Source organism: Pinus tabuliformis, chromosome Q (assembly GCF_031772625.1).
Source record: "Pinus tabuliformis cultivar Carrire ecotype Pingquan chromosome Q, CPIR1, whole genome shotgun sequence".
Lineage (NCBI taxonomy): Eukaryota > Viridiplantae > Streptophyta > Pinopsida > Pinales > Pinaceae > Pinus > Pinus tabuliformis.
This window is the reverse complement of record NC_142296.1, coordinates 833,629,055-833,646,963: the sequence shown is the minus strand read 5'-3', so window position 1 is coordinate 833,646,963 and position 17,909 is coordinate 833,629,055.

Below are 17,909 nucleotides of genomic sequence, written 5' to 3'. Positions count from 1 at the left end.
ATCTTACCCAGATCTCTACATAAAGACATATATACTTGAAGAAAGACATAATGAAATAAGCACATAAGTAAAACTTACTAGGAGACAAACTATAGAAGGCAAATTCTGAATCCTTTCATTAAGTTGAAGAAAATCTCCAGCTCGGTTACAATTCTGTTTTGAAATCTCATCCAAGGGTTCAACCCTTAATATGTTGAAGATGGAGTTATTTATACAAAATAAAAGTTCTAGATATTTTTAAAACAAAAATACAAAAATAGTAAAAACTATAGGAATTTTAAAATTGCTAAGTGTTGGCACTATCCTTTAGGAATTTGTTGATGATGTGGTCCCCAAAAAGTGTTGCCCAACTGTCTGTCAGTTGTTGATGAAAGTTACTCGATAACTTCACACAAGTGATTCCATCTGTCTTCACTTGGTATAGAAAGATTTACCAATTTCCTGTAAACTTCATCAACCTTGGTGTACTTTTCAAAAAGTGGGCTTATTTACAAAAATGTTCTTAATCTCATGCTTAATTGCTAAGTCAAAATCTAAAGCCTCTAACATTTGTTTTCATGTAATACGACCCTCTATACCTGCAAAAATTTCTTTATCAGTTTCTATCGTATAAAGCTTTTGGCAGTATTCCTGCAAACTGATCAACCTATCATTTGGGGCCACTAATCCTAGCAGACTTCTCTGATTGAGTAAATTAAACTTAAAAGGAAACCTTTGAATATAAGTCTTCAAGGTTTAGCACTTGGTCTCTAACTGATTCATAAATTTATTTTTCTGCGAAACCTTCTTGACATCCAAAATGGTTTCTGTTCTATCCAAAATATGAATCTGTTTCAACTCGGCCCTAGTTTTTAAACTAAGAACCATGATCATGTTTGTAGCTTCGCTTGGCTTGTCTTTAAGAAGTTCTTTAACTTCTTCAATATCTATCTCACATCTGTTTATAAGTTTCTCTTTCTAAAAAATAATATGTATGGAGGGCCATACTTCAATTATGGCTTGAGTAATATCTGCTCAAATGTTTTACTTAGATTGGGCCAAATTTTGAGCCATTAATGACTCACTTTGCATCTATTCTATCCTTCTAGTCAACCTGTGGGTCTTCTGCATTTCTTCTGTTAGACACCTAAGCCTCTAAGGGTTGGTGTGGAAGTTGAACAGCCAAAAGGAGTCCAAGAGACCACTTGGAACATGAATCCAAGGGTCACACCATGTACTATAAATGTATATCATTTTTTAATAATAAATGCACTCTCTTGCTTATCTTTCCTATGTTGCTGCTGCCATGTGTGTGTTTAACATGGTAATCAGAGCAGGCGATCTCCTGCCCTGCTCAAGTGTGAGCCACCTATTTTTGTGGTCTTTGTAAACCAATTCTCTCATCTTGATTATGCCTTTCTAAGCATTTTTTAGAGTAGAGGTTGTTACCTCTATCAACTCTGCCATTCCTCTGTTGTGAGCAGACCTACCCCTACAACTGTAAAGAGGAATATTTCCAGACTTGTCCCTCTCTACCAATGTAACCGCTCTCTACCATTGCAAAAGTGTAGCTCTACCATTTTGGACGCTCTCTGACACACTGCTTTGTTGCTGGCATTAGTCGTGGTATTCATTCCATTCTCAAGCTCAGTGTTGTGCTTAGTTCCATATTCCACCTGCTCAATTCCATTACAGTTGAACGCAAGACCTAAATTTGGCTCTCTGCCCCGCTAAATCCTGGTCACACATTGCTGCTCCTACGCTGCTCATATGTTGTAATGCTATTCAGGTTGTAACGCTGGTACCCTGTGAAAACATTTCAGTTTCGATTGTAACAATCACAATTATAACATGCCATTATAGAAAGACACCACAGGTTGAAACGTTATCCTTTGGACTGTGCTCAGCCTCCTCCCTCTGTCATGTTGAATGCTGCTCCCTACCATATATTGCTCTACTCCCATACTTCCATGGCCCTCCTCCATGGTTGATATAACATTGTTGGTATCCATTGAACACTGCTCCTACATTGTTAGTTGAACGCCATTGAACGTTGCTCCTACACTATTGGTTGATACGCTATTATTGGTATCACGTTGATCCGTCCATCAAGTCAACGAAGGCTCCTACTGCCAAGGCAGCCAAGGCTACTAAACCAGCTGCCCCAACAAAGAAGCCAGCTACAAAGAAGGATGCTCCAGGTTATATACATTAACACTGTCCATAAGTTGAAGGTTGTTGAATGTTGACGACTTCACGTTGAATGATGTTGAATGTTGGCAAATGTGTATCACTGATGTGTTGAATGTTGTGTATCACTCCGTGGCGGAACCATACACCACTCTCCATATTGGTTAGTTATGCCATTTTTTCTCATTGTCCATAACACTTTGTTAATTCACTCTCTATCAGAAATACGTTGCCTCTCCTCTGTGTACCTTTTGGCTAGCAACATTCACCTGCGTTGAATGTTTCCAGTTTGACCTACCTGTGTGTTTTAATACACCACTCCCACTCTCGTTTTAATACCCAATATTTTCTCTTCGATTTTATCCCGATGCGAATGTGTGCAACATTGCTCCCATTAACACAAGATATTAGGTGGGTGAGCAATTGCTCTCAGTTTATAGATGAAATACATCAAAGAGAGAACAAGTTGGAAAATACTATTGCCAGCTGCAGCCTGGGTACTGCGACTGAATTCTTACCATGATCAATCAAATAGAATTGCACACAGCCAGAAAATAGGGACCGGACCGTAATACCGAAGACTTCAATCTTCAAAAAGTCGAAATTGGAACCAAGAGAACCATAACTAGAAAAAACATATTTACTTGCAACGGGCTTTTGAGAATCTGAGTACCACCCAATCTCAGCAAAAGAAGAGCACACAGAGGAAACAAGGCCAATCACCAACCTAAAATTCAACGAGGAATCTAATTTGAGCTGACTGTGTTCCTGCCATTGGATTGAGGTCGAAACAGCCAAAATCCCACCTTGTCCTGGTTGAATTGAAACTATGTTTTTATTGGCTTTGCATACATGAACATGTCTGAGGGAGCACTGAGTCTAGAGTGTACTGACCTCTACCATTTTAAGTACCCAATGGCCCCTAATTGATATCTTCCTTCCAAAGGGCCATACAACGAATCTAGAGCATTGGTCGAATGTTCATGAGCACTGATTGAGGTATATATATACTACTTATATGGCGTTGATGACATTATTCTTATATCTATGAAATCATGTAATGTGAACTATGTTCATGTTCATCCATGGTACTCTCCATAAGGTGTTCCAATGTATTCATATAAGCCGGAGGCAGAGACTTTCTTATGACTGAGAACAACCTCAGAAATGACATGCTGGTAGCACTAGGAATTCGGATTGACCCTTTCGCAAGTTCCTGCATCTTTCATTTTCTTCCTTCAACTGAAGCTAAAGAAGGGTGCATGTCATAAACAGAACCCTGGCGAACAACTTCAACATCCTCCAGAGAGTTGCTGAAACTTTTGGGTACACCACAAATGCCTTGCTTTGCTTTCGATTCAGCCCAACATTCATGCATAAGACTGCAATTTGGTATGGGTATGTTGGCTCACATATATGATGCATGGTTGGTGCGTGGCTGCTATTTAAATCATTGAAACATATAAATTCAAATTACAACGTTATTTTGGAGATAATTGCATAAATATATCAGATTTTTTTACTATTTTGGGCCCAGCTCCACCTCTATCTCTTAGGATTTATTTTATCAATTAAATCCATAATAAAAGAAGCTTAAAGTGCAATGGTGCATTTCAAGTTGAAATCCTTTGAAGTCTTCATTTTTGCTGAGACAATGGCCAGAATCAATGATTTTTTAGATATATTGAGCACATTAATGTTGTCTACTATTGAAGATACGGTGAAGGTCAACAAAGACACTCTCTTTGAAATCCAAACCTGTCTGCAAAATGCATAGGAAAACATTGATTTTTGCAGCTTGAATCTCAGCTTCAACAAGAAGAATTAAAACAGAGGAGTCATCATTTTGAACCTATTTTTGTTCAAAACATTGAAACAAACTCCCATAAGCAGCAAGTCAATATTGTTGAAATTGATTCAGATCCAGTACCCAATGAAGTAGTAGAATTGCATACAGACGTAGAAATTCAGCCAACACTTTCCAAGCCAATCATCAGACCTTTGGAAGAGCTTGTCCAGAACAAGCACAAAACTGGTCTTCGATATGACAAGGACCTATCCTTTCATATTCCAGACTACTCCAAACCAATCCAATTTCAAAGTGTTGGATTTCTTCAGGACAGTTCATCTTCACCTGCTCCTCATGACAATTCACCTTCAGCTATTTCAGATTTTGGTTCTCTTCCACAACAACCACAACAGATTGTGAAATGCCAACACTGTGACTGAGTTGGCCATCTGAAAGAACATTGTTTTGATCTTCACCCATGTAAGCATTGTCATAAAACTAGTCATTCTTCAAACGGATGCTTCAGAAACAAACCTCCTGCAAGAACATAGATTCATCTTGGGTGGATCGCTTCTTGGCAATGGGCATCAACAGCCAAGAAGATATTTTAGTCATATGTCTGAACTTGTTCTAGAGTATTGAACAGTCTTGCAATTGAGTTTCCTCCAGCATCTTACCTTGTCTCTGGCAGGGGGGGGGAAATGATGGTCATCTACAAGCTTCAAACCCACATCAAGCGAGCCTAAGCCACAACCTGCCACACCAATTTCAGAATTGTAGCCAAAGACAAATATTCCCCTCAGCATGCCTTCAGCCAGTGATACCTCTTCAAAGAATTGGGGACACTTCCTCTAGCAGAAGACTTCATCTTCTTGCCAGTTTTGGAAGAGTTCCAGGAATTTCATTAAGCATTCCAAAGTTCTTGGTCATCCTTAAACCATCAGAGGTTGAGACCTCCCTTTTCAAGTTGAGGTTCTCCCTTTTATGCGGGGTGAGACCTCCCTTTCATGGTTGAAGGTTTCCCTCTTCAAAACATCAAGAGCACTTCCTCTAGCAGAAGACTTGAGCTTCATGCCAGACTTGGAAGAGTTCTGGGAACTACACTAAGCGTTCCAGTGTTGGTGGTCATCCTTAAACCACCACCCTTTATACCAACATTTCAGAGAGCACATTCAGCCTAGTGTTGCCATGTATTTTTGCAAATTTTGTATTACAGCTCTCTTCTTGGACTCATACATAACCCTTCGGATTAAGGGAGGGGGGAATTTTGTACACCTAATCCTCTAAGGGTTGGTGTGGAAACTGAACAGCTAAAAGGAGTCCAAGAGACCACTTGGAATATGAATCCAAGGGTCACACCATGTACTATAAATGTATATCATTTGATAATAATAAATTCACTCTCCTGCTTATCTTTCCTATGTTGCTACTGCCATGTGTGTGTTTAACATCTTCAACATACAAAGTGTCATTTTTTTATCTTCTGAACCTCCATATTCTTAAATTTCTTGTGAAGCCTTTCATTTTCCTGTTTCTAGTGAGTCAACTCCTGTAAGACTTTGTTCAAATCTCCTGTTGTTGATGTAGATTCTGTTGTGGCTGATGTCGATTCCCCTATTGTTCTGGACATTGTAATAGGAATAGATGTAATGGGAGCTCTAGCTAACTGAGCACACTCTATGACTGTGATTTTGAAATACTGGTTAGCCAATGGAATGTGATTCAGGTCTAAAGCATCAGAGGCTTTTGGGTTTTCCTGTAATGAATAAGAACTGGAAGATGGCTTGTCCTTTCTCTTAGGAGCCATGATTACAGAATTGTAATGAAGGATAAAAGAAAATAGGATCACAAATACCTTAAGGTAACGTGTATTGGCTGTAAACTTGACAGTGGCGTAGAATGTAAAAACATGAACAATAAACTAAATCAAATAGTGAAAAGAGAAATTTAGGAAAAATAGCATAACAGGGTGAATGGATTATTTATAATCGAGATAAGTTTACTGTTACAGGAAAGGCGTTACTGATCAGGAAAATGGGCATTTAATGCAAAGGGAGAACAGTAACGGGAGAAATAGATAGCGGATAATGGATCAGTGACAACGGATAGGGATACACGACATGCAATAGTTGGAAGAAGAAGGCATGGGAAGATGTTATCGTTGACATGGTATTGGGAGGTGTGGGAAAAAATATAGGCAGATTTCGGAGGGGGGGTGGTGGGAAGTGGTAATGAGTGAGTGGGGTGTGAAGTGTGGAAGAAGTGACACATAGCAAGGGGGCGCATAGATAAAACTACTTTTCGCACCCCCCTGCCATTATCACATATCATAGTGAAGGGGTGCGAAATGGATTCCCCACATTGGTCTCAGTGGGGAAGTGGATCACCGTCAATTTGAGTTTGATCTGTGCTTTATGACAAAATCTCTTTTGTCATTTATGACTTTGACTAAAAGCATTTCAATGTTTATTTACACAAAAATAATCATTATTTTAAAGGTAATTAATTCCTAATTAAAACTTAATTTAACTTTGGTGCATTTAGACTAGCAGCCATTATTTTCCTAATTCACTTGTAATCCTAATCTAATACAACTTTGGCCAAACTTTGAGCATATTAGGCCATTAATTTATTCTATTCTATCCTATCTTCTAATGTTCAACCAAGATTGAACATTTTGGTGAACTTATTCTCTTAGGGCACACACTACCTCTCTTCAAATTGATTGGTCCTGGATGGACACGTGGCTCAGTCGGAGGCCACCATGTGGCAGCCCGGGAGGCCACTAAAAGTTGTTTCAATGACCAATCGGAGGCTACAGGATTCAAAGCCGACACCTCCCAACGCACAACACAAGGCCTTACCACACCGCTTACTCGATGATTCTTAACCATGTTGGAGTGCGCATTATATCTAAAGTGTAAGCCACATACATTTTGGGGATGGGGACCGTGGTTAACCCCCAACCCCGGTCCATAGACCATGGTTAGGAGAAAACCACGGCCCCAAAAAAAATATATGTAACCGCCCATGTGAATGTCATAGAGATCATGGCTTACACCACCACGTTAACATAAACCATGATTGTAATGTGACCGCCCATGTGAACAAATGGAGGTTGACTAGGGGGCTCGACCAGTGGGGGCGGGCTGCTGACCTTAGTCCCCAGGCATGTGGCCGCCCCACATGGCCAAAATTTTCGAGAGTTAAGTGTTAAAGTTCTTTTTAATGATCCAACTATTTTTCCCGGTTTTCGGAAAAATTGTAGGATGATGTCGGGTTTTGTGCAAATTGTAGAGCGAATAGTAGAGAAACTAGGATAGGTCATAACTTCTCCAGTTTTCGATAAAATAGGGTGCAAAAAGAGGCTAGGTAGCTAGTTTTGGACATTCTGGATTCATTGGACTAGGTTTTAGAATCAAAGGAGAACTTCTAGATAGGCTTTTTGCATATTGAAGTCTATGGGTGCCATGGTCAACCAGATAGTTGAATTAGTTTATCGAGGAGTTTGAAGATGGAGATGACCGTGCAGGGGGTTTTAGCCTCCTACAAAAGTTATTACATCAGTGTTCTAGCTTTTAATCCTCTTTTCTCTATATGTTTTGGAGAAGAGACTTTTTTATGTACTTCAAGTGGATAGTACTATTGTTGATGCTCTTTGAAGTTGGAGTATGGGGTATTGGTGCAAGATGCCTATGTTTGCTGAAATTTTACATGTTTGAATGTAGGTTAACATGTATTTGGAGTGATAACTCTTGAAAAAGTTTATTTCTTTGAAGGAGAAACTAACCATTCCATTTCTCAGCACTTTATGTACTCTTCTTTTCTAAACATTAAGCAAAATGAGAAGGGGTCATGTCACTAGAGTTGATCCAAGGAGATGTAGCCTAGGAGGGGTGAACTCCTTTAAAAATGGTTGGTGTATTACTTATTGATGCATTCTTCCATTCAATGTTTTGATTTCATTTTTAAAGCTTTTCATGAAATTAACATAAGAAAACACACATAAAAACTCATGTTTTTGCTTGCTATTTTGGAGTACAAACCTCAAGCACATTTTTGTATTCTGGTGAGGATCTTAGCATAGAAAACTAATATTCCACATTCATATCATTGCCTCACCAACTCAAGCTCACAAAAAAATGAATAACAATGTGTCGTGATCCTCCTTTTAAGCTTTTTGAATAGGCCAAATTTGGAAAGTCTTTATTTTAGGAAATCAAACTACTAGTTGAAGAGTTAACAAGGGCCACCAAGTTGTTGTAACTCATCCTGCTTAATTTAGAATTTAATTCTCTCTTATCTCATCCTTTCCCAAATTAACTCGCACTTAGAAGACAACAAACTTGTCCCTCCACTTAAATGCATTAGTTAATCGCTTCATAACTCATCCTAACTTTTAGGAATGAATCCTAAATTATAGGAATTTTCCCTAACTTATAGGGAACTCGAGCATGCTAAGGACAAACTCATTCTGGTCCATTTGATTAAGGCACAAATCAAGTAAGTACCTTTCTCACTACTATTTTCAACACTCCCTCTTAGCAAGGAAGGTGCTTCTAGAATAACCTTGTCCACCTAGATCTATCTCCAATACTCACATGTTATCCGTTGTTGTAGATGCTCCCTCTGAAGTAGGAGACTTCCCTGCTTTCTTTTTTGCAACCTAATATGAAGACCTATTATTTTTTACTATGCTATGTGAGTCTATCACCTCAGTCATAAGTGCCATGTACCTCGTGTACCTTTGTGGTTTCTTATTTTGGCTTAAGGTGGTACTAGGAGATCCAACTCTTATGATTATCCCCAAACAAATCCTCCACCCACTTGGATCAAACTCTCCCTATACTAAGAGTATCTGACTGAGTGAATGACTCCACTCACCCTGGACTTTTATCCTCGTCATCCTGCTGGTCAGCCCAACTGCCAACTAGCTTAGACTGAAACTGAGATACTAGTTGAGGCTCTATCTTGAGAGCTCTATCCTTCTCTCAATCAACCACCACTTATCTACTATGAGCTCTCCCAGTCTTCTTGCTCAAGGTTATACCTGTCTCTACCCACAACTTGTAGAGATTTGCCACCCTCACACCTATTTGTTTCTTACATCTAGAAGCTAAATGTTGGAGGTATGTCTTACATCTTCTAAAGATGATATTATATACCTTGTCCTCAAGGGTAGCTACCGAAACAAGATTCTACCTCAATCCTGGAACATAGAGAAAATATATGAGATGAAGAGGAATAATTGACTCCATTTAAGCAATGATCAATTCGTAGTCCTTGACATGTCATTCTACCTACTTAGAGATCTCTCCATCACCTACCCACTAATAGCCTGTAATCCTTCACAAAATGTTGTACTTAGGGCTCAAATAATTTTTCCTCTCCTATCAGTCTTATAGTATTTCACAAGGACTAAGCTTAGGGCTAAATAGACACCATCTAATAACCCTCCACCTATACTTAACATGCCAACCAAACTGTCCCAAACCTATACTTCATCCACTTAGCCAAACATCAACTTTTAAACATCATTCTACATACCTTAGGTAGCAGACTTCTTTTGCTTCTGTAGGTCTCACCCGTTGTACTTATGTTTGTAGTTTCATCTATCTGGTTAGTTCTTTCTAGCTGTCCATATTAGCCCTCCAAACTTGGTCAAAAACAACTAAAAATTTTGTGTTATTCCTTCCCAAAGCTCCTCATTTTCTGCGTTATTACTCGGCCACTTTTAAACTGTTTCTCCAACACTTTTGTGCCCACAGACTAGCCCTAACATATGGCTCAACCTCTCTTGTAATGGTATATAGATATTCGTCCTCATGTGCAGAGAAATAACACAACAAAACTAGCACCAAACTCTTCCCAGAATGCCGCTCTTCCATGCTACCTACTCCTCCCAAACTCGGCCTAAACAATCACAAGAAAAAATGAACCAAAATACGTCTTCTTCTCCACTTCGCTAGGCTTCCTGATGATGCGACCATTTCATAGGATTCTCCTTTTGATGTTTTCTCTTGGATGTATGAATCACCTTGTGATGTTCTTTTATTTTGTTCCTTGCTTTGATACCATGTAGAAAATCCATGAAAATTTTGCAGCGACTCTAATGAACAATATAGAAACTAGTTTCTTTTCACTAAGACACATAAATTTTCTACCTTTTTACAGTGGAATAGAATAGAATTAAAAAAGTCACACGATAGCCAAAAAAAAAAAATTCTAGGGAACCTATTAATGGTGCTAGATATCGCCAACATACACGAGGGTCTCCCAGATGTGAAGTCCTAATTAGACCTCACGCCGTTTGGAGTAGGATCCCCATCCAAAGTATTAACCTAGCCACCATAACTCAAGGTTTTCCTTGGCTGTAATGAATAACATAAGAGAATATGCATATAATTTTTGAAATCAACAAGCAAGTTGACATTGTGAAACACCAATTGCAATGTGTAAAAGGAGGCCTTCACAAGAGGGGAGACAAGAATGAGTCTCTAGAAGGAAAGTAATAGTACTATCGTAAGAGAGGCATATGAGAGCAAGGAAAGATTCATTAGTTATAGAGTGAAGTAGATCAAATAGACACAATGATCATTAAAGAAAATACAACACACATCCAACAAGATAAGAACCAAAGCCAATGAAGTAGTTCAATGTCTTTAGTACATATGAACATAACATATACCGCAAACATATAAAGAATAGTATTACAACATTCACGTACATGCATGAAAGTGTGTTGCTTCAATGAGCTTCTTATCATTAAGTGAAAGATTCAAGTACACGGTTACAATGGTGAGCCAATAGATCCAATAGTGGAATATTAAGTCACTTCTTGCTTCTCCAAAAGAATTATCTTCTCTCCTATGCCAAGATAGAGAAGCCAAGGCTATCTCTCCAAACTCTAAGACTCCAAAATCCCTTTTTCTTGAGTTATGAGGGTGAATTTATAACAAGAGGAATGACCTTTTACATCCCCATGACTCTTGAGCTTCCCTCATGACTCTTGGACTACCAAGTGACTATTGAACTTCTACAAGACTCTTGGACTTTTCCTAGTGACTCTTTTTTCCACATGTGACTTTTGACTTCCACATATTTACATTTTTCTCATTTATTTTAATACATAATTACATTCCACAAATGATGTGGCAAGACACATTGACACATATGACATTGTGATGACACTGGTACAAACCATGACTTGGAAATGGTGACATGGAGCTTCATGATGATGCGGCAATGCCAAGTTATTCTCTTTGTTGTTGTGACTTTAACTTCTTCATGACGGATCTTCTCTTGTTCTTCATTTTCACCCTCTAAAGGTTCTGGATCAAAGTTGGAACCTTCCAAGGCTACTTGAGATTCCATCACTATGTCATAGTCCAAGGTTTCTTCAAGCCTTCATGATGGTTCTTCTTTGTGCTTCCTCTCCATGTTAAAAATGCAACAAGAAAATCCTAATTTAATTTTCTCCTTGAATTAAATTGGAAATAAAATTGTAATTCCACATCTCATGACAACTTGTATTAGTTAACTAAGTTAATTTGACTTAGTTCACTCAGTTAATTCAATTTGAGGGTCTAACTTGAGTCATGTAGAGTGTCTCCTACATTATAGGAGCCCTCGTTGAGTTTATTTTGATTTGTAATTAATTAATTCAGTTTAGCTTAGTTAAATTCAGTTAAATTAGTTCCAAATTTTGGAGGAACTGGTGGGAGGGCTAGTAGTGTGGTTTTGCCTGCAGCGTAGCATGGTGCTTCTTGCAGTGATCAACCAATAAACTAGTGATTCACTCATAATTAACTGATGCATGTCAAATATGAGAGTTACCTAGTTGAGATTGGAGTTCAAGGACAATGAACTATCAGTTGTATAATCATCTGAATTGTACAGGTGGTGCATGTAATCAGAGGGAGGCCTATGAGGATTGCACAAATTCAATTGAGGAATTTCCCTAATTAATAGGGGGATAATTCCCAAGGAAATATCACAAGGAAATAGGGACTTGTGCAAGCAGAAAAATTGGTTAAGTATTCTCTTGGGCTTGTTTAGGAAGTTGTGAGACAGATAGAGATAGTACATAGGTTGCTCGGGCTTGAGAAAAGCATTGTAATCTTCTCATATTTTATGACTAATGTAATATACAGATAGCAAGGGTTTTTAGTTGTGGATTTTCCCAAAATATCATTGTGTAATGTGTTGATTGAATTATTTTTCTTGTATACTTCATGATTTTGCGATATTTTAATTATTTTCGTTGATGAGTAGAGTAGATTCGAGTCTATTGTTTTAGCATATTACAATTAGCAGTTTGAATCTACAAGGAATTTCTACATGGTATCAAAGCTGAAATCAATATAGAAGAGGATAATATGAGTTTGTATTTTGCAAATGAAATTTAATTTACAGTATCATACTTCAAAGCCAGCGGGTTTTCATTCTACATATTGAGACTTGAATATGCCCTTGAGGGTAGTTCAAACTATATTTCTTGGAAGGACAGGATGGAAGCAGTGTTAGAAGACAACGAGCTTAAGGAATTCATAGACAAAGATATTCCTAAGCCTCCAGCAGTTGATGCTCATGATCTGGCAGAGTGGAGAAAATGTGTTGCAAAGGCAAGAAGGGTTATCCTAGAAGGAGTTCGAGATCATATTGTATCGAACCTCCATAGTAAAAAGAATCCATATGTAATGTGGAAGGCCTTGACAGACCTGTTTCAAAACATCAGTGACAAAAGAAAGCTGGCACTGAAGGAAAATCTTAAAAAAATCGAGATGGAGAAGGGTGACACTATACCAAAGTACTTCACCAAGTTCAACCAATGTCGAGATGAGATTGGAAGTGATGGTGTGACAGTTGTTGAATATGATTTGGTCATCCTAGCACTTCTATGCCTTCCCAAGAGCTGGAACACCTACCAAGACTCAATAAATGGGATGGAGAACTTACTAGAGTGGGATCGTTTGTGGTCCAACTTGGTGCAAGAAGAGATTCAGTAGAACATCAAATATGGATCCTCATCCAAGCATGATGATGAGAAGAACTATGCCTCAGCTGGAAAGGTGAAGAAATGGAAGTCATCCAATTCCAACTTAGATTCCAGTCAGGGCAGGAACAAGAAGTACATGTCAAAGCTTAATTTTTTTCATTGTCACAAGTTGGGACACTATGCCATGAAGTGTTCGCACAAAAGTGTTAGCAAGAAGCCCTCAGGAGGAGTGGTAGGTGAAGCTCTTGCTTCACAATTTGAGTTTTATTTCACCCTCATCCCTTGCATGGTGACATCAATGATGGGTAGAGTGTCATATCTAGATAGTGGAGCCTCATTCCATAAGAATTCTTCAGCGACTTGGAGGAGAAGGACCTCCAAATGCACATCGAAATGGGATATGATGGGAGGTATAGCGCAACTAACATCGATAGTGTTACCTTTCAGAGGGAGTCTAGTTCTCCCCTCACATTAAAAGATGTCATGTATGTTTCAGGTTTAAATAAGAATTTGATTTCAGTTGCCATGTTGGAATACCGTGGCTACGATGTGATATTTAGAAAAGGAAAGGCTTACCTTCGTCACATAGCCTCAGGACAAGTGAAGTGGATCGAGGTTCAGGTGAAGAACCTCTACAAATTGGATGTATAAGATTGTGTTTCTTTGAGCACAAAATCAGAGAAGGTGAAAATTTGAGACATTAGTGAGTTGTGGCATAGAAGATTGGGTCACTTACACCATAGAGCTTTGAAGATCTTGCAAAAACTTCTACAAGACTTCCGGGTAGACTAGAGTAGAGAGACACATGCAAAGGGTGTACATTGGGGAACTACACCAAAGCTTCCTTTAGTGATAAGGGCAGTTGAGCGTAAGTGATCCTTAAAAGAGTTCACTCAAATGTGTGTGGACCATTCTCGATAGCCTCCACGACCAAGCATAGGTATTACGTAATATTTGTAGATAATTTTTCTCGTAAGTGTTGGTTTTTCTTCATGCAGAAGAAAGATAAGACATTTGTTAAATTTTGTGAATTTAAAGAACTTGTTGAGAAAGACATTGGCAGGAAAGTTAAAGCTATTGGAAGTGATAACAGTGGATAATATGTGTCGAATGGATTCAAGAAATTTTGTGCATCAGAAGGCATTTGAAGGGAGTTAATAGCAACCCATAACCCACAACAGAATTGGGTGGTTGAAAAGAAGAACAGAAGTATTGTGGGAGTTACATGGGTGATGTTGCATGATTAGAGCCTACCATTGCACTTGTTGGCTAAATCATGCAACACAGTTGTATATGTGTAGAACAAAAGTCCTCATCAAATTATCGGGATGAGTACACCAAAAGAACCTTTTTCTAGTAAGAAACCATATGCGACACACTTCAGGATCTTTAGTTCATCATTTTACTATCATGTTACAGGGATGTAAGTAAAAATATAGAACCAACAGCTGAGTTGGGAATATTTGTGGGGTACACTAATACACCTCACAACTATCGGGTGTACCTACCATTTCACAGGATGATAGTGGTTTATAGAGATGTGAAGTTTGATGAAGAGAAGGCCATGAGATGTTCCCTTGAGAGGGAACTTCAGTTACATAAAGATGAGGATATTTTAGCTCCAAAGGAGGAACCTCAAAATGGTGTGGAGAAGCCACATGCAGAGGAGAAAAGAATGGAAGCACCCACTCATGTAGAGACTTCCAGAGATGGAAGGAAATGCACCAGAGAGGCTGATATATTGATGGATGATGCTAGAGAGAATTTGGGAGCACCCACATCACAGCGCAGGCAAAGGAGGTCACCAGATCAGTACACTGGCTACATGGTTCTGATGAGCGAGAGTGTATATATTGAACCATCCTCATTCGAGGAAGCAATGAAACAAACAATATGGGTTGATGCCATTATTAAGGAGTATGACTCCATTATCAGAAACAGTGTTTGGGAAGTGGACCCAAGACTAGCAGATAAGTTAGTGGTGAGTTCCATATGGCTTTACAAGGTAAAGCAAGTAGCAGATGGGATTTTGGAGAAACATAAGGCCAAATTTGTGGCTAGAGGGTTATCTCAAGTGGAGGGAATTGATTACGAGGATACCTTTTCTCCAGTAGCAAGGTATTGTTCAATTAGATATATTCTAGCACTTCCAGCGCAGATGGGATGGAAGATACATTGGGAAAATGTGAAGACAACATTCCTCAATGGTGTGATTGAGGAAGAGGTGTACATTAAGTAGCTAGAAGGATTTGAGACCTTCAACAAAGAGTCACATGTGTGCAGGCTCAAGAAAGCATTGTATGGATTGAAACAAGCACCTTGTGCCTGGTACACCAGGATTGATAGCTATTTCACCAGGTTGGGCTTCATCAAAAGTGAAGCAGATGCAAACCTTTACCATATTGTGGTTGAAGATAAATTGTTGAATCTAGTATTATATGTCGATGATTTAATTATAACATGTGATGAGAAGCTGGTAAAATATTTCAAAGGGGATATTTCAAGAGAATTTGAGATTAAGGACCTAGGTCTCAGGCATTATTTCCTTTGTATATAAGTATGGAAACAAGATGAGTAATTGTTTGTCTCTTAGGGCAAGTATGCCAACAAGATACTGAAGAAGTTCCACATGGAGAGCAGCAAACCCATGGAGACTCTTCTAGAAGGTAGTTGGGGAAGGAAGATGCTACTTCAGGTGAAGTAGTGGAGGCTACTATTTATAGGCAGCTTGTGGGTTCACTTATGTATTTGGTGAACACACGAACGGACATATGTTTTGTAGTTAAACATCTTAGTCAAGCAATGGTTAAGACAACCAAAATCTATTGGAAGGTAGCTAAACATGTGTTTATATACCTCAGAAGCACCACTCAGTTTGGTCTTTGGTACAAACGATTAGAGGGAGTCGAGCTTCAAGCCTTCACAGATGCAGATTGGGCAGGGAGTCCATCTGACATGAAGAGCACATCAAGGGGAATATTCAGTATTTGATAAGCATTAGTTTCTTGGTACAGTAGGAAGAAAATATTAATTGCACTTAGTTCGGCAGAAGTAGAGTACGTGGATGCTAGTCAATTAGCTTGTGAGGCTATCTAGATGATGAAGGTATGTGTTGGCTTATTTGGTCAGCAGATGGATCCTACAACAATTTACTGTGATAATCAAAGTTGTATCAAACTCTTTGAGAATCTAGTTTGTCATGATTGATCCAAGCATATTGACATTCAGTATCACTATCTATGAGATTGTGTTCCGAGGAGAATCATTTTTTTGGAGTACATCCCTACAGAGGAACCGGATGCAGATATTTTGATAAAGGTATTGTCAAGATGCCAATTCGAGTTTCATAGAGGTAGGATCGGGGTAGCAGATAATCCCTTTCTTGTTTAGAGGGAGTATTGAAAATCAAACAAGAAAATTCTAATTTGATTTTGTCCTTGAATTAAATTGGGAATAAAATTGTAATTCCACATCTCATGACAACTTGTGTTAGTTAACTAAGTTAACTTCACGTAGTTGGCTTAGTTAATTTGAGTTGAGGGTCTAACTTGAGTCATGTACAGTGTCTCCTACATTATAGGAGACCTGATTGAGTTTATTTTGAGTTGTAATTAATTAATTTAGTTTAACTGAGTTAAAGTCAGTTAAATTAGTTCCAACTGATGGAGGAACTAGTGGGAGGTCTAGTAGTGTGGTGATGCCTGCAGTGATCAACTAGACAATTGACGATTCACTCATAATTAACTCATGCATGTCAAGTCTAAGAGTTACCCAGTTGAGATTGGAGTTCAGGGAAAATGTACTATTAGTTGTGTACTCATCTAAATTGTATAGTTGGTGCGTGCAGTCAGATGAAGGCCTATGAGGATTGTGTAATTCCAATTAAGTAATTTCCCTAATTAATACGGGGATAATTCCAAAGGAAACAGTGCAAGGAAATAGGGACTTGGGAAAGCATAAAATTGGTTAAGTATTGTCCTGGGCTTGTCTAGGAAGTTGTGAGACAGATAGAGATAGTGCAAAGGTTTCTTGTTCTTGAGCAAAGCATTGTAATCTTCTCATATTTTCTGACTAATGCAATTACAGATGGCAGGGGTAATGTGTTGATTGAATTCTTCTCTTCTATGCTTCATAATTTCACGATCATTTAATTGTTTCTGCTAATGAGTAGAGTAGATTCAAATATATTGTTTTATCATATTACAATTAGTAGTTTAAATCTACAAGGAATTTCTACACTCCATAAGTGCTTCCTTGTATCCTCTCTTTGACATCTTCCTTGAGTATCACCTTTCCATGCTAAGATGGTACACCTATAGATGAATTTGACTCATGAAAAGACAATATCAGTCTAGCTTCTACTTTTCTCATGGAAAAGGTTGATTCTAATGGGTATGTGTAAGAGCTGAGAGGGAGAGGTCTACTTGGGCAGAGTGCATAGTTATAGGAGGATAGATATGAGTGACTATGCACTAGAAATATGAATTGTTCTAGGGAAAGAGAAAGACACAAGCATGTGTGTGTAGTGTTGAAGGCAATCCCTAAGGACCTAGGGATTACAACTTCCTAAGAGACAAAGATGGAGAGCATAGAATAATTTTCTTCTACAAAGTATAGGGAGGTTTCATTGTTGATTGGAACTGCACCATGCGCTAGGGGAGAGAGCCATGAGCAAAAAAATTTCGCAGTGGGGAAGTTTAGTGAACAAGAGTTGATGGCTTACTGACTAAAACTATGCCATGTGCTATGACTAAGGGGAAGGCTTAAGGAAGAGCTCATTTTCCTTCAGTAGTGATCTAGGAGAGGTTACATTATACACTAGAACTACACCATGCACTAGGGAGGCATGCAAGACTTATTCTTGGGTGCATTTTTCAAGGGTAAGCAAGAAGGAGACTGAGAGGCTACAGTTCAAGATTGTGCAATGGCTTGTGAAGGAGGAGGCCCTCAGGA